The following is a 16063-nucleotide window of genomic DNA, read 5'->3' as shown; positions in this document are numbered from 1 at the left end:
ACCGGAGAGAATCCAGAAATATAGTTCAATGAGTACTGATGCACCTGATATTTACTATAGCAATGCTTTGGCTTAGCCATCCTTTAGCTTAAATATTTGAAATCATGCACAACTTTGTATGTTTCTGGATGCAAAAGGATGCCTCAGAGTTCATTCCTTTGAAAGACAGGACAAAATAGATGGTTCCAGCACATAAGAACATAAGAAATAGGAGCAGGAGTAGGCCATCTAGCCCCTCGAGCCTGCCCCGCCATTCAATAAGATCATGGCTGATCTGAAGTGGATCAGTTCCACTTACCCGCCTGATCCCCATAACCCCTAATTCCCTTACTGATCAGGAATCCATCTATCCATGATTTAAACATATTCATCGAGGTAGCCTCCATCACTTCAGAGAATTCCAGAGATTCACCACCCTCTAAGAGAAGAAGTTCCTCCTCAACTCTGTCCTAAACTGACCCCCCTTTATTTTGAGGCTGTGCCCTCTAGTTCTAGCTTCCTTTCTAAGTGGAAAGAATCTCTCCATCTCTACCCTATCCAGCCCCTTCATTATCTTATAGGTCTCTATAAGATCCCCCCTCAGCCTTCTAAATTCCAATGAATACAAACCCAATCTGCTCAGTCTCTCCTCATAATCAACACCGCTCATCTCTGGTATCAACCTGGTGAACCTTCTCTGCACTCCCTCCAAGGCCAATATATCCTTCCGCAAATAAGGGGACCAATACTGCACACAGTATTCCAGCTGCGGCCTCACCAATGCCCTGTACAGATGCAGCAAGATATCTCTACTTTTATATTCTATCCCCCTTGCGATATAGGCCAACATCCCATTTGCCTGCTTGATCACCTGTCGCACCTGCAGACTGGGTTTTTGTGTCTCATGCACAAGGACCCCCAGGTCCCTCTGCACAGCAGCATGTTGTAATTTCTTTCGATTTAGATAATAATCCAATTTGCTATTATTTCTTCCAAAGTGAATAACCTCGCATTTGTTAACGTTATACTCCATCTGCCAGATCCTCGCCCACTCAGCCTATTCAAATCTCTCTGCAGACCTTCTACGCCCTCCACACGATTCACTTGTCCACTTATCTTTGTGTTGTCTGCAAACTTTGTTACCCTACACTCAGTCCCCTCCTCCAGATCGTCCATATAAATGGTAAATAGTTGAAGCCCCAATACCGATCCCTGCGACACACCACTAGTTACCATCCGCCAACCAGAAAAGCACCCATTTATTCCGACTCTCTGCTTCCTGTCGGATAGCCAATCCCCAATCCACGCTAACACCCTACCCCCAAATCCGTGTGACCCAATCTTCTTCAGCAACCTTTTGTGAGGCACCTTATCAAATGCCTTTTGGAAATCCAAAAACACCGCATCCACCAGTTCCCCTCTGTCAACCGCACTAGTCACATCTTCATAAAAATCCAACAAGTTCGTCAAGCACAACTTTCCCCTCATGAATCCATGCTGCGTCTGCTTAATCGAACCATTCTTATCCAGATGGCCTGCTATTTCTTCTTTAATTATGGATTCCAGCATTTTCCCAACTACAGACGTTAAGCTAACTGGCCTGTAGTTACCCGCCTTTTGTCCATTTCCTTTTTTAAACAGCAGTGTAACATTAGCTGTTTTCCAATCCGCTGGCACTACCCCAGAATCCAACGAATTTTGATAAATAACCACTAACGCATCCGCTATTACCTCTGACATTTCTTTCAGTACCCTGGGATGCATTCCATCCGGGCCTGGTCCACCTTCAGTCCCGTTAGTCTACCAAGCACTGCCTCCCTGGTAACATTAATTGTATTGAGTACCTCTCCTCCTACCAACCCTCTATCGTTAATATTCAGTAAACTATTTGTGTCTTCCACCGTGAAGACCGACACAAAAAAATTTAAAGTTTCAGCCATTTCCTCATTTCCCACTATTAAATCCCCCCTCTCGTCCTCCAAGGGTCCAACATTCACTCTTGCCACTCTATTCCTTTTTATATATTTGTAAAAGCTTTTACGATCATTTTTTATATTTAGAGCTAGCCTAGCTTCATAACCTATCTTTCCTTTCTTTATCGCTTTCTTAGTCGTTCTTTGTTGTTTCTTAAAGTTTTCCCAATCTTCCGATTCTCCACTATTTTTGACCACTCTGTACGCATCGGACTTTAATTTAACACTCTCCTTAATTTCCTTAGTTATCCACAGCTGGTTATCCCTTTTCTTACAGCCCTTCTTTATCACCGGAATATATTGTTGCTGAGTACTGAAAAGGATCTCCTTAAAAATTCTCCACTGTTCCTCAGCTGTCCTACCTACCAGTCTGCTCTCCTAACCCACCTTAGCCAATTCAGCCCTCATCCTATCGTACTTCCCTCTGTCCAAACAGAGGACAGTGGTATGGGACCCTACTTTCTCCTCTTCCATTTGTATCAGAAATTCGACCATATTGTGATCACTTGACCCAAGAGGGTCCTTCACAAGAACATCCTTAATTCTACCTACCTCGTTACACATTACCAGATCTAAGATAACTCGTTCCCTCGTCGGTTCTGTAACATACTGTTCAAGGTAACTATCCCGACAGCATTCTAAGAACTCTTCCTCCATCCCACCCCTTCCAACTTGAGTCAGCCAATCAATATGCAGGTTGAAGTCCCCCATGATTATTGCCGTTCCGTTTTTGCACGCATCCATTATTTGCTTGTTTATAGCCCTCCCCACCTCAACATTATTATTTGGGGGCCTATAGACCACGCCTACTAGTGTCTTTCTCCCCCTACTATTCCTTATCTCTACCCATAACGATTCCACGTTTTGTTCCTTAGAGCCTATGTCATCCCTCACTACTACCCTGATATTATCTTTTATTAACAGAGCTACTCCTACATCCTGGATCCGAGCACCAGGCAGGCAACACAACCTACGGTATTGCTTATCCTGGTCACAGAGAACAGTGTCTATGCCCTTAACTACAGTATCCCCAATTACTACTACATTTCTCTTTGATTTCTCCGTTGCAGCAGCACCCTGCACCCTGGTACTGCTAATTGGGTTTCAGACTTGAAGGGAAATTAGAAATCATCAGAATTGTTGAATCCCTCTAATGCAGGTGACCATTCAGCCCCATCAAGTCTGCACCGATTCTCCGAAAGAGCATTTTACCCAGGTCCACTCACCTACCCGTAACCTCACATATTTGCCCTGCTAATCCCCCAAATCTACACATCTTTGGGCACTGAGTAATTTACCATGGCCAATTCACCGAACTTACACATCTCTGGACAGCAGTGGTTAGCACTGCTGCCTCACAGCCCCAGGGACCCGGGTTTGACTCGTGGCCTGAAATGCCAAACATATGACCTCATTAATTTCAATTCTGAAACCAAGTTACTTACACCTGACAGATGATAATCTGCATTATGGAGGAAAGCAAGGTGTGTTTGGAGATTTAGTCTCTACATGACTACCATGTAACCCAGGTGGGGGAGATAGCGGGTCGGTACCATAACCATCCTCACTATTGGCTCACTTTTACCCTGAATCTTTTCTCTCCACAGTCAATCTACTTCCAAACCTCCAGTAAATTCTCAACCTGTGTTGCAAGACTGAGCCCATCACTTGAATTGCTGTGTGCTCTGTTATAACCCTTCAGGACCATGGGCTGCTCTCCCCTTTGAGAGAGCGCCAACTGGTGGTGATTTAACCTGAGGGTCACCACACCTCAGGCAAGGGGCAAGGTTGAGAAGGTGGGGCCTTGAAGGATAACCTTAACCTCAGCCGGTATGGGAATTGAACCCCGCGCTGCTGGCATCGCTCCACATCACAAACCGACCGTCCAGCCAACTGAGCTAACCAACCCCCATTTGCAGTGGTAGATCTTTAATGTTGAACCTGATTTCACAGTTTACAACCATGCTGCCAGAATAAAGACACTCTAGGTGTGAGGAATAAGATCTCGACCACATTCTTTCAGACAAGCTTGGGGATGACTGGGGAGAGAAAGAATGTACATAGAGGATTATTAAAGAGGATCAGAATGACCATTGGGGCACAAGACTATTTTACTTCTTGATGTGTATAGCTCTATTTTGGTATTGTCTCATCCCCTGATGGCATACCTACTTAGCAGATTGTGTAATCAACAAATTACCAAAACATTAGAAATCTCAGGTATTTGTTGATTAACTGTACATCTATCTGCTCCATCAGTCCCTGGAAAGATGGAGAGATCTCACGCCCAAAGCTGAAGGGGAGTTTTTGTTTCCAATGACTTCATTCAACGAAGATCACAATGACATAAGCGTACGTATTGGCAGGAGACTGGTAAACATAGAACACAGATTCAAGATAAATGAAGGGAGATTAATTTTATCCTGAGTTTTGCACTGAATGGATAGTTGAAGATGATTCATTTGTAACATTAAAAAAGGCAATTAGATATATACTTGTAAAGGTAATATTTGCAGGGTGACCAAGGGGAAAGCGGGGGTGTGGGTGAGGATAAAATTGAATAGTTTTATGAGTAGGGCCTAATATTTTATTGATTTTGCAGGCCATCAAGTATACCTACATGGATAGCAAGATAATTAAAAACCAAAAAGGCCAATGTCGTTGAGCATATTCCTCTCAGATTGCTTAGCAGAATTGGGGAAGTTTCTCTGAAAATTAACATACAAGATATGATCCAGAACACTTAAGCTGCAGTCTTTACGTTTACTTTTGAGTTCCTTTGTAGAAGGTGTCAGCATCCATTGTTTAGTATATGTAGGCAAACATGCGATCATAGGACAAGTAATAAGAATAGGTCATCAAGCCTACTCCGCCATTCAATATGATGGCTGATGTCACTGTGGCCTTACTTCACTTTCCTGTTTGTCACCCATTACCTCTGACTTACTTGTCAATCAAACATCTATCTAACTGAGCCTTGAATAAATTCAACGACCCTACTTCCACTGCTCTTCGTGGAAGGGCATTTCAAAGGCAAATGGCCCTCAGAGAATTTCTCCTCATCCTGGTCTTAAATGGGAGATACCTTATTTCTTAAGCTGAGCCTCCAAGTTCTAGAGTGGAAACATCCCGTCAGCATCCACCCTGCTAAGCTCTCTCAGAATCCTAGGTTTCAATAAGAAGGGCATCTCCGTATAATCAGAAAATTGCTTTCCCCATGATCCAACTTCCATAACAGAGATTAAAAGAGGTGAGATTCAGATAAACAATCTAGACGCAGTTACCATCTTAGGAAGTATCTTCATCCAGAAAATGATCGGTAGATGGAGGCTCTTCAACTGTCAAGTCTCAGAAGGCCAACACTGTCTTCCCAAAGGAAGGAGAGATAACCACTTAAGCCACACCAACTCAAAGACAGGGTCACACAGGTTATAGAAGCAACAAGTATATAGACTGAATCAGATGCAATAAACTGGATATCTCATGCTGTTAACTTCTTAGTTATGACTTACAATCCTTGGATATCACCAATTTATATTACACGTTTGGGCTGAATCTTCTGAGCTTAGGAAAGCACAACCTAAACAGACCTAAGCAGCTGCATAACCAACAGATGGAGAGGAAAGCTCTCTAGCCTCTCACATCAGTTAAGAATGGTGGGCGGCCACTAAGCAAATAGAAGGACACTCCACAAACACGCACATCTTCAGTCATGGTGGAACCCACAAGGGACAAAACTGAAGTGTTTTCAAGTGTCTTCAGCCAAAGTATATGTGGGCAATCCCACTCGGGCTTCATCAGAGCTCCTGCCAAGTAAATAAACGTTCAGCCAAATTTGTTTAGTCCACATGACAATAATTAGAGACTGAATGAGCGGGATACAATGAATGCTTTGGAGCTTGACTATGTCTTCCTCATTGGCAGCAGTACTCACAATCTATAGGATTCACCACATCAATTCACTAAAGTTGTGTACAAGTCCATGGGGGAAAACAAAAAAGAATCGTCATTCCATAAGTTTGCATTTTATTTCTGTTGAATGAAGTGGCTGGATCTCATTTTGTTACAGACATATAATAATATTTATTTATCCTAGGGTAGACTGGAAGGAAAATTGCATAATACCTTACATGGTCCATCAAGCAACTGAAGTCAAAGTTAAACACACCAAGGGAGACCTGCTGCACCTGACTGTGGTGGAGATCAAGAAAGACCACCCAAAAGGAAAAGCAGAGACTCCAAGGTGCCCAACAAATAAAGTTCTTCAGTGAAATAGGGGAAGCAATTTGACATTTTGTATTACAAACCGCATATATTCATGGAATGGAACCACTTTGCGAAAAGAGGTCTTAATTATAGCCAAGTAGACAGAGCCACATGTGCAATTAATTGGTCCCAGGACAAATTACAAATTCCATGTTTGTTCGCAAATAAAGACTTGAACAGTTAAAGCATGCAGCACTATTTGCCCAGATGCCTGGCTGATGCTAAACCTCTCCCACAGGTGCCTCATGTAAATAAAGACAGCGCTACTGCAAGCTTAAAATACAGGCTGAGCACATCTTTAAATACAACAGGAATGAAGATCCTATTTACTGCCTCACCTCTCTGGAATTCCCACCCTTAAGCCACCACCTCCTGTATTCTCTTTGGTCACCCTTGGCCATGTCTCTTGAGCTTTCCTCTATTGACTTGTCATCCATTTCTGCGTGGGTTTCTTCCAGGTGCTCCGGTTCCTCCCACACTCCAAAGATGTGGGGGTTAGTTTGATTGGCCATGTTAAATTGCCTCTTAGTGTCCGGGAGTTAGTAAGGTAAATAAGTAGGGTTAAGGGGAGAGGGCCCGAGTGGAATTGTGGTCGGTGCAGACTCAATGGGCTGAATGATCTCCTTCTGCACTGTAGGGATTCTATGATTCTCCTTCCACCTCTCTGAAGCACCTTGGGATATTTTTCTACGTGCACTGTGCGTTGTAAAGATAAGTATGAGCAGTTGTACATCACTCCTTTTGGGAAGTGGGAACCAGTATTAAGTGAAGTTTCATTTGGGTGTGGTAGCATGGATCACCGTGGGAAAACTACTCTGCGTTGGTTTAACAAAACAGGTTCCAATTTGTTTTCTTTTCCAGAAGCATTTCTAACCACCATTGTACACCAACTGCTCGAAGACAACTTGACACAATTTCACAACCCTCATTCATTATATTTGAAGATGTGTGAACAAAACGTGGTGCAACCTTTTGTGGTGCAAAAGCATTGAGTAATGGCCATGTGAAACACAGGAAAACCCAGCTGCCTACTCTTGATTATCAATAGTACTGCCATTGTGGCCATTCCACCCCCCCCCCCCCCCTCCCCCCACCGCCAAACAATTAATACGTTTTCGGGTCATCTTTGAATGGAAGTGGAACTGGACCAACAATTTTGACACTGTAGCTGTAAGAGCAGAGTAGAGGCTGAGTACTCTGCAGTAAGAGCCTCATCTCAATCCCTCAAAATCTCCACCCTGTACACAAGGCTCAGTTTGGGAGTGTGATGGAATACTCATCTCCCAACCGGATGATGTTTAAGAAACCTGACATTATTCAAGCTACAATAGTTGACTTGATTTGGTGGCCCTGAAATGGAATTTCACGGTCATCAGCAAAGTTTGGAGTTTTAAATTGGACTTTATTCACTCTATTGCGAGGAAGTCTGCTTCCTACAAGGTGGTGTACAGACTTCCCGATTGTGACATGCATGCGCAAATTATATCTTTGCCTCTCTTGCAAAGTAACTCGTATATGCCAATCACAACTATACATTTGTTGTGAAGTCACTGATATCCAATTACAACTAATAGTTATTATTGCTTAATTCATGTTAGGTGAATATAGTTAACCAGTTATAGCCTCTATAGGTCTAATTATAATGATTAATTACTAACGAGGTACACCTACATGGTTACACCATCCAAACATCTACTTGTGCTGTAACAGCCATCACTTTGTGGTAATCAGAGTTCTCACCATCTTGTCTCTTGTGCTGCCCATCTGCAAGTGTGGGAACGGCACTGAAACATCTTTGCAGCAGCTTTCCTGTGCTGTACTTAATTCACAGGAGAATTCTACTGCATTCAATGATCTGAATCCCTTCAGGCCCCAATATTGGAATAGATATCAATCCCACCACCAATATCCACTGTGGCTGCACTATGTACAGTGTACATCTTGCACTGCAGCCATGTTACTTGACACTATCATACTAAATACATGCAGGAAACAATACTTTTCACTGTATACTAATATGTGACAATAAATCAAATCAAATAAAAAAAATCACTGCTCTTTGAGTCATGGGGTTAAAGTTCTGGAATCTGCACCTTATTTTAGGGGATTAGCAACACTTCAACATCTGTAGCAGTTCAAGGTCCACCACGTGTTGCCTATTTTCTGACAGTAGATAGGTTTTACACTGACAGGCCATTTCCCTTTATAGATAGAGTCATAGGGTTTTCCAGCACAAAAAGAGGCACTTTGGCCCATTGTGTCTACACAAGCCATCAAGCACCTAGCTATTCTCATCCCATTTTCCAGAACGTGGTCCATAGTCTTGTTGACTGACCTGCCGTCTGTTTCACATTAACAGCATTTCAATCATTTACCTTTTTATTTTTCAACCCATTAGCACCCTCGTTTGCCTCAAGCATTACAAAAGAGAGCAGAGGTGCCCTCACCTGATCTTAGCCAGGTTCCATTGGCTGTTCAACCATATCCAAGCACTAGTTTTTCACGCGCTTTGGGCCGCCAATTTTTTTTTTGTTGCTTTGTCATTGGTAGATTTAGGAATTATCCATCAGTGAGGGAACTACACGGAGCAGAATTTTCCAAAGTTTCAGCTGCTGAACTCAACTGAAACCTAATGGTGTAACAAAAGCACAAATGAGTTGGAGCATACAGCTTCCCAGCTTTAGGGTGCTTCAGAGCCATACCACCAGCAAATGACATTTATCGAATAGCTTTAATATTGAAAAACATCCTAAGGTGCTTCTCAGAAACACAAAATGGCAAAAACTGATACCTAACCAAAGAAAGCGATGTTAGAAAGGGTTTGGTCAGAGAGGTGGGTTCGAAGAACTGTTTTCAAAGAGGAGGTAGGTGTAGAGGTAGAGCTGGTTCGGGGGAAAATTCTAGAATGGGGGTTTTGTGACAGTTGGAGGCACAGTCACCAATAGACAAGAAGACAGAGTCAGAGGAAGAGGAAAGTCATGGTGTTGGAGGGATTGTATGTTTGGTGGAGATAGAGAAGGGCAAGATCTGAGGTTTAAGAACCTTAAGATTTGAAGCAAGGCAAAATCTGAAGCCAATGTTTGGTGAGCAAGAAGAGGTGGCTGATTAGTGGGACTTGCAATGGATTTATGAAGTTTATGGAGTACAAAAGATAGGAAGTCAAGCCAGGAGAACACACTACTCTGGAGGTAACAAAGACACTGATGAGAATACAAGCAGATGAGCTGAGCAACAAATGGAAGCAAATTATATTCGATGTGGCACTAGGCAAGTCTTCATGAAGAAGATAAGGGGCTAGAAGCTTAACTTGAGATTCAATAAAATAATGAAGTTATGAACAGTCTGAGACAATAGCTGGGATGGGTTATGGCAAGTAGGCTTTGGTGTTTCAAACATTTAATCGAAGGAAATTGTGGCTCAAAAGACTGGTTTTTGTACAAGCAATCCGATAGCACAAGGCTGAGGGGCGGTGGAGAGGCAGAGCTTGCTGTTAGCATGTCTGCGGATGCTAGCCGCTTTTAGCACCAAAGGGAAGAATATAGAAATAAGAAGCAGGGGTAGGCCATTCAGCCCTTTGAGCCTGTTCTGCCATTCATTTTGATCAGGGCTGATCATCAAATTCAATATCCTGATGTGGAAGAGGCAGCAGTGCGGGACAGATGCTGGGGGTGAGATTCCAGAGGTAATAGTGTGGGGACAGGAAGAGAAACCACAGCTAGTAAGTGGAACTGATGGAGATGGCTGTCTTGCTGACCTGGAGAACGAAGAGGTGGTGTTGGAGGAAGGTGCTGTGGTCCACTAAGATCACCCAGAGTAAGGGAAAGTAAAGTGAGAGACCCTGGGGGCATAAATTACTAAATTAACAGCAAAGAGCTGTTTCACCTCTTAAGTCACTACTGTCACAGACCCCATGCAATGATTCAGTCAGATACAGATAACAAGCAGTTACGAATAGGGTGCGTGCCTTTTTATTATTAACCAAATAAATAAATATTGCTCAGTGATTACAGGCTAATAAGTTACAATTATTTACCAACTGTTCTATTGCTAAAAAGCTGCACCACAAGGTGTCTTGGGTAACGTGATCTGGCTTCTGATCTTTACTGCAGACAAGTTCAGCACACGATAATACAAGAACAATGAATCGCAGGATAAAACGTTCTCTACTGTAGGGATTCTATGACACACCGGTAGTCATTTTAACTTTGAACCAGCCTATGTGCCGAGTGCATCGGTAACCTGCCCATTTTGGGTGGGGGTGGGGGAAAGAGATGGGGAAAAAGGAGACATTCTGTAGCCTGGCCTCATTTCCACAGGACTGGCGAACTGTTGACACCAGACATGCCAGGGCAGCCCAGGCGAGCTCAATGGAAACCTGGAAACCACCTGATCAGCAGCAAGACAAGACTGTGCCAGGATCTCCCACCATGGCAGCAGTTCAGATTATTTATTTGATGCCCCGAGGATTTCTTGTGCTTCTGCAGGCCTGTAATAATAATTTAAAACTTCCCTTCCTTGAGCCTCTTTGGCACTACCACCAGAGAAACTGACTGGCAGGTGTACAGCACATGTTCAGACCAGCTGTATCCTAAAGTGACAATCATCCGATATAGGCAATAGATTACCGACTTGCATATTATAAACAGACAGGTTCTTTGGCCATTGAATGGTCAGCCCTTCCTAAAGTGGCAGCAGGCTGGATGGTGTTATTAAAGGGGTTGGAAGACTATGGAATTCATTTTGAGACCAATTTATCACTATTGATGCCCATTGGGCCAAGCTAAAATGGACTCAGGGAATACTATCGGTTAAATCTCCTCATACTGAGGTGTCTCCTCAAGAACTACTCCACAGCCAGGCATCAGGGACCACAGATCTTTATTCAGTCTACTCGCTCCACACTCCAAACATTAACTGCCCACTCAAGGTGGTTCCAGGCCAGCACACCCTGGGTCACATGACCCATTCCCTTAAAGGGGCCATGGCCCAAGTTACATAATACTATCAGCCCCTTCTCTGCAGAATAGAACTCTTGGCTAACATCAATGTTAGGAATACAGCTCCGACGAACAGAAACCACTTTTATAAAGTCTTCCAATTTTCACATGGACAAAGATGCCCCAACAGAAGAAAAAATGCATACGGATTCCCTCAAATAACGTGACATTTTTCACAGGGCGGGTAATTTATTAATAATTTCACAATGCGTAATGATTGTGATAATGCTTCTAAAAATGTCAAATCCATTTAACAAAAAACAGCTCGGCTGCGTAGGGTTTCTACAGACAGCGAGAGGCGCACCGAATGCTTATCTATGGCTTTCACTGTTTAGTGAACATTTCATGATAAACAGAAAGGTAAGTGCACTGAATCCATTTTCTTGTCAGACCTGGTTATTGTAATGGCTTAATCAAGACATCTGGTCTGTGCAATTGTAAACACTGCTATGTGGCTTCATGTAAATCCAACATTTAACTTTCACCTGACACAGGCTAAACGGCTCAAGTGCCGGGCGCTCGCTTTTATTACATTTTATCAATACTGTAAACGCAATGATGTAATTTGTTTGCAGATTACTGAAACCATTCCATGTTACATCTCTGGTAAGGCCAGGCTGGAGCCTTTCCTGTCTGACTGCTTACGTTGTATAAACACAGACCTATGTGCTTGCATCAGACCATAAAACACCTATTCATAAATATCTTGGATAAAGTGCCTATTTTGATGTAAATATTCCACCTTTCCACTGGCTGGCTTTTGTGTCAAAATCTACTGCCCACAGATTAATGAAAAGTAATCCCAGATTTAACTTCAAAACCGTAGACAGGTCAACCTTTTCCACATTGAGCCGGTGATTGAACATTAATCACATTAATCTTGGTTCATCTAATCTGTTACTTTTCCTCACGCCTGCCTGCCCTTTCTCCCCCTCAGCTATTTCTTTCTGCACGGGCTCGCTAAGAAATAACTAATCCTCACTTTTAACTGTCCACATTGGCACTACAGAATTGTCAGATGCAAAAAGAATCAACCCTACACATTGGATTTAAGCTTAATGGAAGAAAAGGAATTTCCTTTCTCAGGGAAGCTAAATGCACTGAACATCCAATTCGTTCCATTACAGTCCGCAAAATTCTGTGGTGCAAGGTACAATAAAGTGGACTGGCATTATAAACTGCCTTTGAAAAGTTTACTGCTGGCATCCGTGGTGGTTAGAGTGACTCAGTAATGGCAAAAGCAGTCTGCAAAACTTTTAAACAAAGATTTTCTTTTGTACAATTGCACCAGCGTGAACCTCGTTTTTAACCCCTTCATCCTAGGAATCTTAAGAATTTCTATTCCCCTGGAAACATCTCACACACAAAATAGTTAAATCGCCAAGCATTAATATATACTTTTAAGATGATCACCTTGTTGCTTAAGGGATCATACAATGTTTCAACGGTTTGGCTTCTCCTCACCTTACTGCAACGTGTAATTTAGCATTCTTGAACTGGAGACAGTTTTTCAAATGGTCGGTATGTTTGCAGATGACTGCTTCGTTCACAACATTGTGAAACGCTGCTTTAGAATTTTAATCCTTTTGATCTGGGAGCAACAATCTAACTGTGTGTTGCATTCTGAAGCCTCTATTAAAATCATTCACTCAAAAAAAAAACTATTTATGTAACACTTTCCACAACTACCAGACATCTTAAAGCGAGCAATGCAGTGAAGTGCCTCCAATTCTACGAAAAATTCAAAAGTGCTGTCCATCTGTTGAACCAGAAGACAATGAGTAAGATCTCTAAAGCTATGACTGATTTCTTCATTCGGGTCTCATTCCAATGATTCCCTGTTCTGAGCAGCATTTTTCAAATATCCATTCCTAAACCTTCGTTAGTGCCAACAAGAGAAATGGCACTGATTTTTCCTTCCCTATGGAAGCATCCAGTTTCTCCTCATCTTTCCCCTCTCAACTTCCTCGCCGTGATCAGGTATTTTATGCAGAATTCCTGGGCACTAACTTGCACACCATGTGGCACACAATGCCATTCACCCACTTGCATGAGGAGTTCATTAGGATATAGACATTAAAGTCTGACCCTGCTGCCCAACTTATGGAAGGAGGCCAAAACGCAAGTCCACAAATAGTTTAAGTTTATTTATTAGTGTCACAAGTAGGCTTACATTAACACTGCAATAAAGTTACTGCGAAAATCCCCTAGTCGGCACACTCCAGCGCCAGATCAGGTACACCGAGGGGGCATGGTCAATGCTCCTAGCCAGCATGTCTTTCGGACTGTGGAGGAAACCGAAGCATCCGGGGGAAACCCACGCAGACACGGGGAGAACATGCACAGGCAGTGACCTAACCGGGAATTGAACCTGGATCTCTGGCGCTGTAGGGCAGCAGTGCTAACCACCGTGGCACCACTTAGTTACTAATAGAGTAAAATTTCTATTATCTGACATGTGTGGGGAAGGGATGGTGCCAGTTAATCAAAAATGCCTGTTACCCAAGAGTTCTGCGTTTTCTATCAGAAAGCTTCCAGGTGATCTCGTGACAGGAGTGGAGCTCTGGTGAGAGTGTGGGAGTGCACGGATCCAGTGAGCAATGCCAAGGGAACATATTGCGATAGAACACAGTGGGTGATGTTCTAATGAGGACTGCATTTCTGCTATGAAAGCAAAGAAACTTCAAGGTAGCATCCTTACCGGTTTGCACTCCAGGGAGTAATCGGTATCACAATCAGCGCTGTGGCAGCTCCATGTATTGAGAAAGCTATTCAGAGAGGGATGCCTGGTGATGCTCAGATCCAGCTGGTGCCAGTGCCCTGGTGTCCCCAGAACACCACATGAAATGGTTTACTCTGAAGGAACGTGTTAGTTACACAAAGCTCATGGTAGCAGCAAAGCTGAAGTAGCGTCTGTCCGCACTCATGTAACTTTTCCAGGTCATGATTGCGGAGGCCAGGGGGTCACACCTCATGGTTCATGCTTACACCTGCTGTGTAGATAGGTTTTTCGATTGACAAGGAAATCGAAGATAATGAGAGGCAGGAAGGAAAGTGGAGTCGAGACCACAACACGGTCAGACATGGCAGAGCAGACTGGGGTGGCACAGTGGTTAGCACTGCTGCCTCACAGCGCCAGAGACCCAGGTTCAATTCCGGCCTCAGGTCACTATCTGTGTGGAGTTTGCACATTCTCCCCGTGCCTGCGTGGGTTTCCTCCCACAGTCCAAAGGTCTGCAGGTTAGGTTGATTGGCCATGCTAAATTGACCCTAGTGTCAGGGGCATTAGCAGGGCAAATGAGGGTTACAGGAATAGGGCCTAGATGGGAGTGTGGTCGGTACAGACCCGATGGGCCAAATGGCTTCCTTCTGTACTGTAGGGATTCTATGCTCAATGAGCAGGCTCGAGAAGCCAAATGGCCTACTCCTGCTGCTCATTCTTGTGTTCTTGTACCTTGAAATCCCGCCATAGGTAAAGATGTACTGGCATTGGGATTCTATTGATGGCAGCATCAAACTCCTCATGGAGCACTGCTTTGGAGCAGAGATACTCATGAAATTGAGAACGTGGGCTGCCCAAACATTAGTGTTCCCAGTCGAGTCTAAAGCATTAAGTATGGCACCAGCTTGGTTGCAGGAGCTGCCAGAAGGATGACATAGTTAGACATCAGTCTGGGCTCCACTCCATATTTCTTTTAAACAGGAATTACTCCCTTAGCCTCCCACTCTCCTGAGTATCTCACAAGGCAGTGGAGCTACTTGTCCAGAGACAGAAGGAGTGTCCGCATGCTCTGTGTAAAATAGTCACCAAGAAACCAAAAAGGAAATTAAGAAACTATTTTTTTTAAAAACTGGAGGGTGGTGAGGACATGGAATTCATCATCGGGAGTGGTTGAGGGGATCAGTTTGGATGCAATTAAGACGAGGCTAGCTAAGCAGAGGGAGAAAGGAATTGAGGGTTATAATGATAGAGTTAGACCGGGAAAGATGGGATGAAGCTCCTTCAGATCACAGATGTCAGTATGGATTGCTGAAGCTGAAAGAACTGTTCCTTTGTTCATTTTCCATGTAATTCTGTGTAATAGAGGGACTTATACAGCTTAAGATCCATGATGCCTATTTTTAATAACACTTGGAAGGTACATTACCATGATAATGGAAGTATTAGTGGGTAAGAGTTAGGCAAGTATGCTGTCAGCATCCTAATAGCTGAAAGGTGGATTATTCATCTTCAGGAAGTAAGAATCACTTTTCAAATGTAGTTTATATTCCATAAACACAACACGGTAATTTTTAAAAAACCCTTCTCTTAAAGGATTTCAGAATTTGTTGGTCTCAATAGTATAACTGCTTATTGAATAAAATTGCTGGAATATCAAAGTAGACCGGGGCAGCACAGTGGCACAGTGGTTAGCACTGTTGCCTCACAGCACCAGGGACCCAGGTTCAATTCCGGCCTCGGGTCACTGACAGTGTGGAGTTTGCACATTCTCCCCATGTCTGTGTGGGGTTCCACCGGGCGCTCAGGTTTCCTCCCACAGTCCAAAAGGTGTGTGGGTCAGGTTGATTGTCCATGCTAAATTAACCCTAGTGTCAGGGTGGATTAGCAGAGTAAATGAAGGGTTATGGGAATTGGCCCTGGGTGGGATTGTGTTTGGTGCAGACTCGATGGGCCAAATAGCCTCCTTCTGCATTGTAGAGATTCTAACTTGTGGATCAGCTGGTAAATATGCAAACCTGAAAAATACAAGCAGAAAAGACAGTCTGGTCCATCATGTTGTCCCATTCTGATGATCCTCGACTGTCCTACAGCTCTCTCCCTTGCATTCATCGGACCTCCGAGCGGAA

The 16063-nt window shown here is 43.5% G+C and overlaps 1 protein-coding gene across 1 annotated transcript in view; it reads right to left on the bottom strand.

Annotated features, from left to right (window-relative positions):
• fmn2b (formin 2b) overlaps positions 1-16063 on the bottom strand; it is a 415410-nt gene that overhangs the window by 46362 nt on the left and 352985 nt on the right. The gene's annotated exons all lie outside the window — the stretch shown is intronic.

Source organism: Mustelus asterias, chromosome 15, assembly GCF_964213995.1.
Source record: "Mustelus asterias chromosome 15, sMusAst1.hap1.1, whole genome shotgun sequence".
NCBI classification, from domain to species: domain Eukaryota; kingdom Metazoa; phylum Chordata; class Chondrichthyes; order Carcharhiniformes; family Triakidae; genus Mustelus; species Mustelus asterias.
The sequence above is the reverse complement of the archived record's forward strand: the minus strand, read 5'-3'. Positions and strand labels throughout refer to the sequence as shown.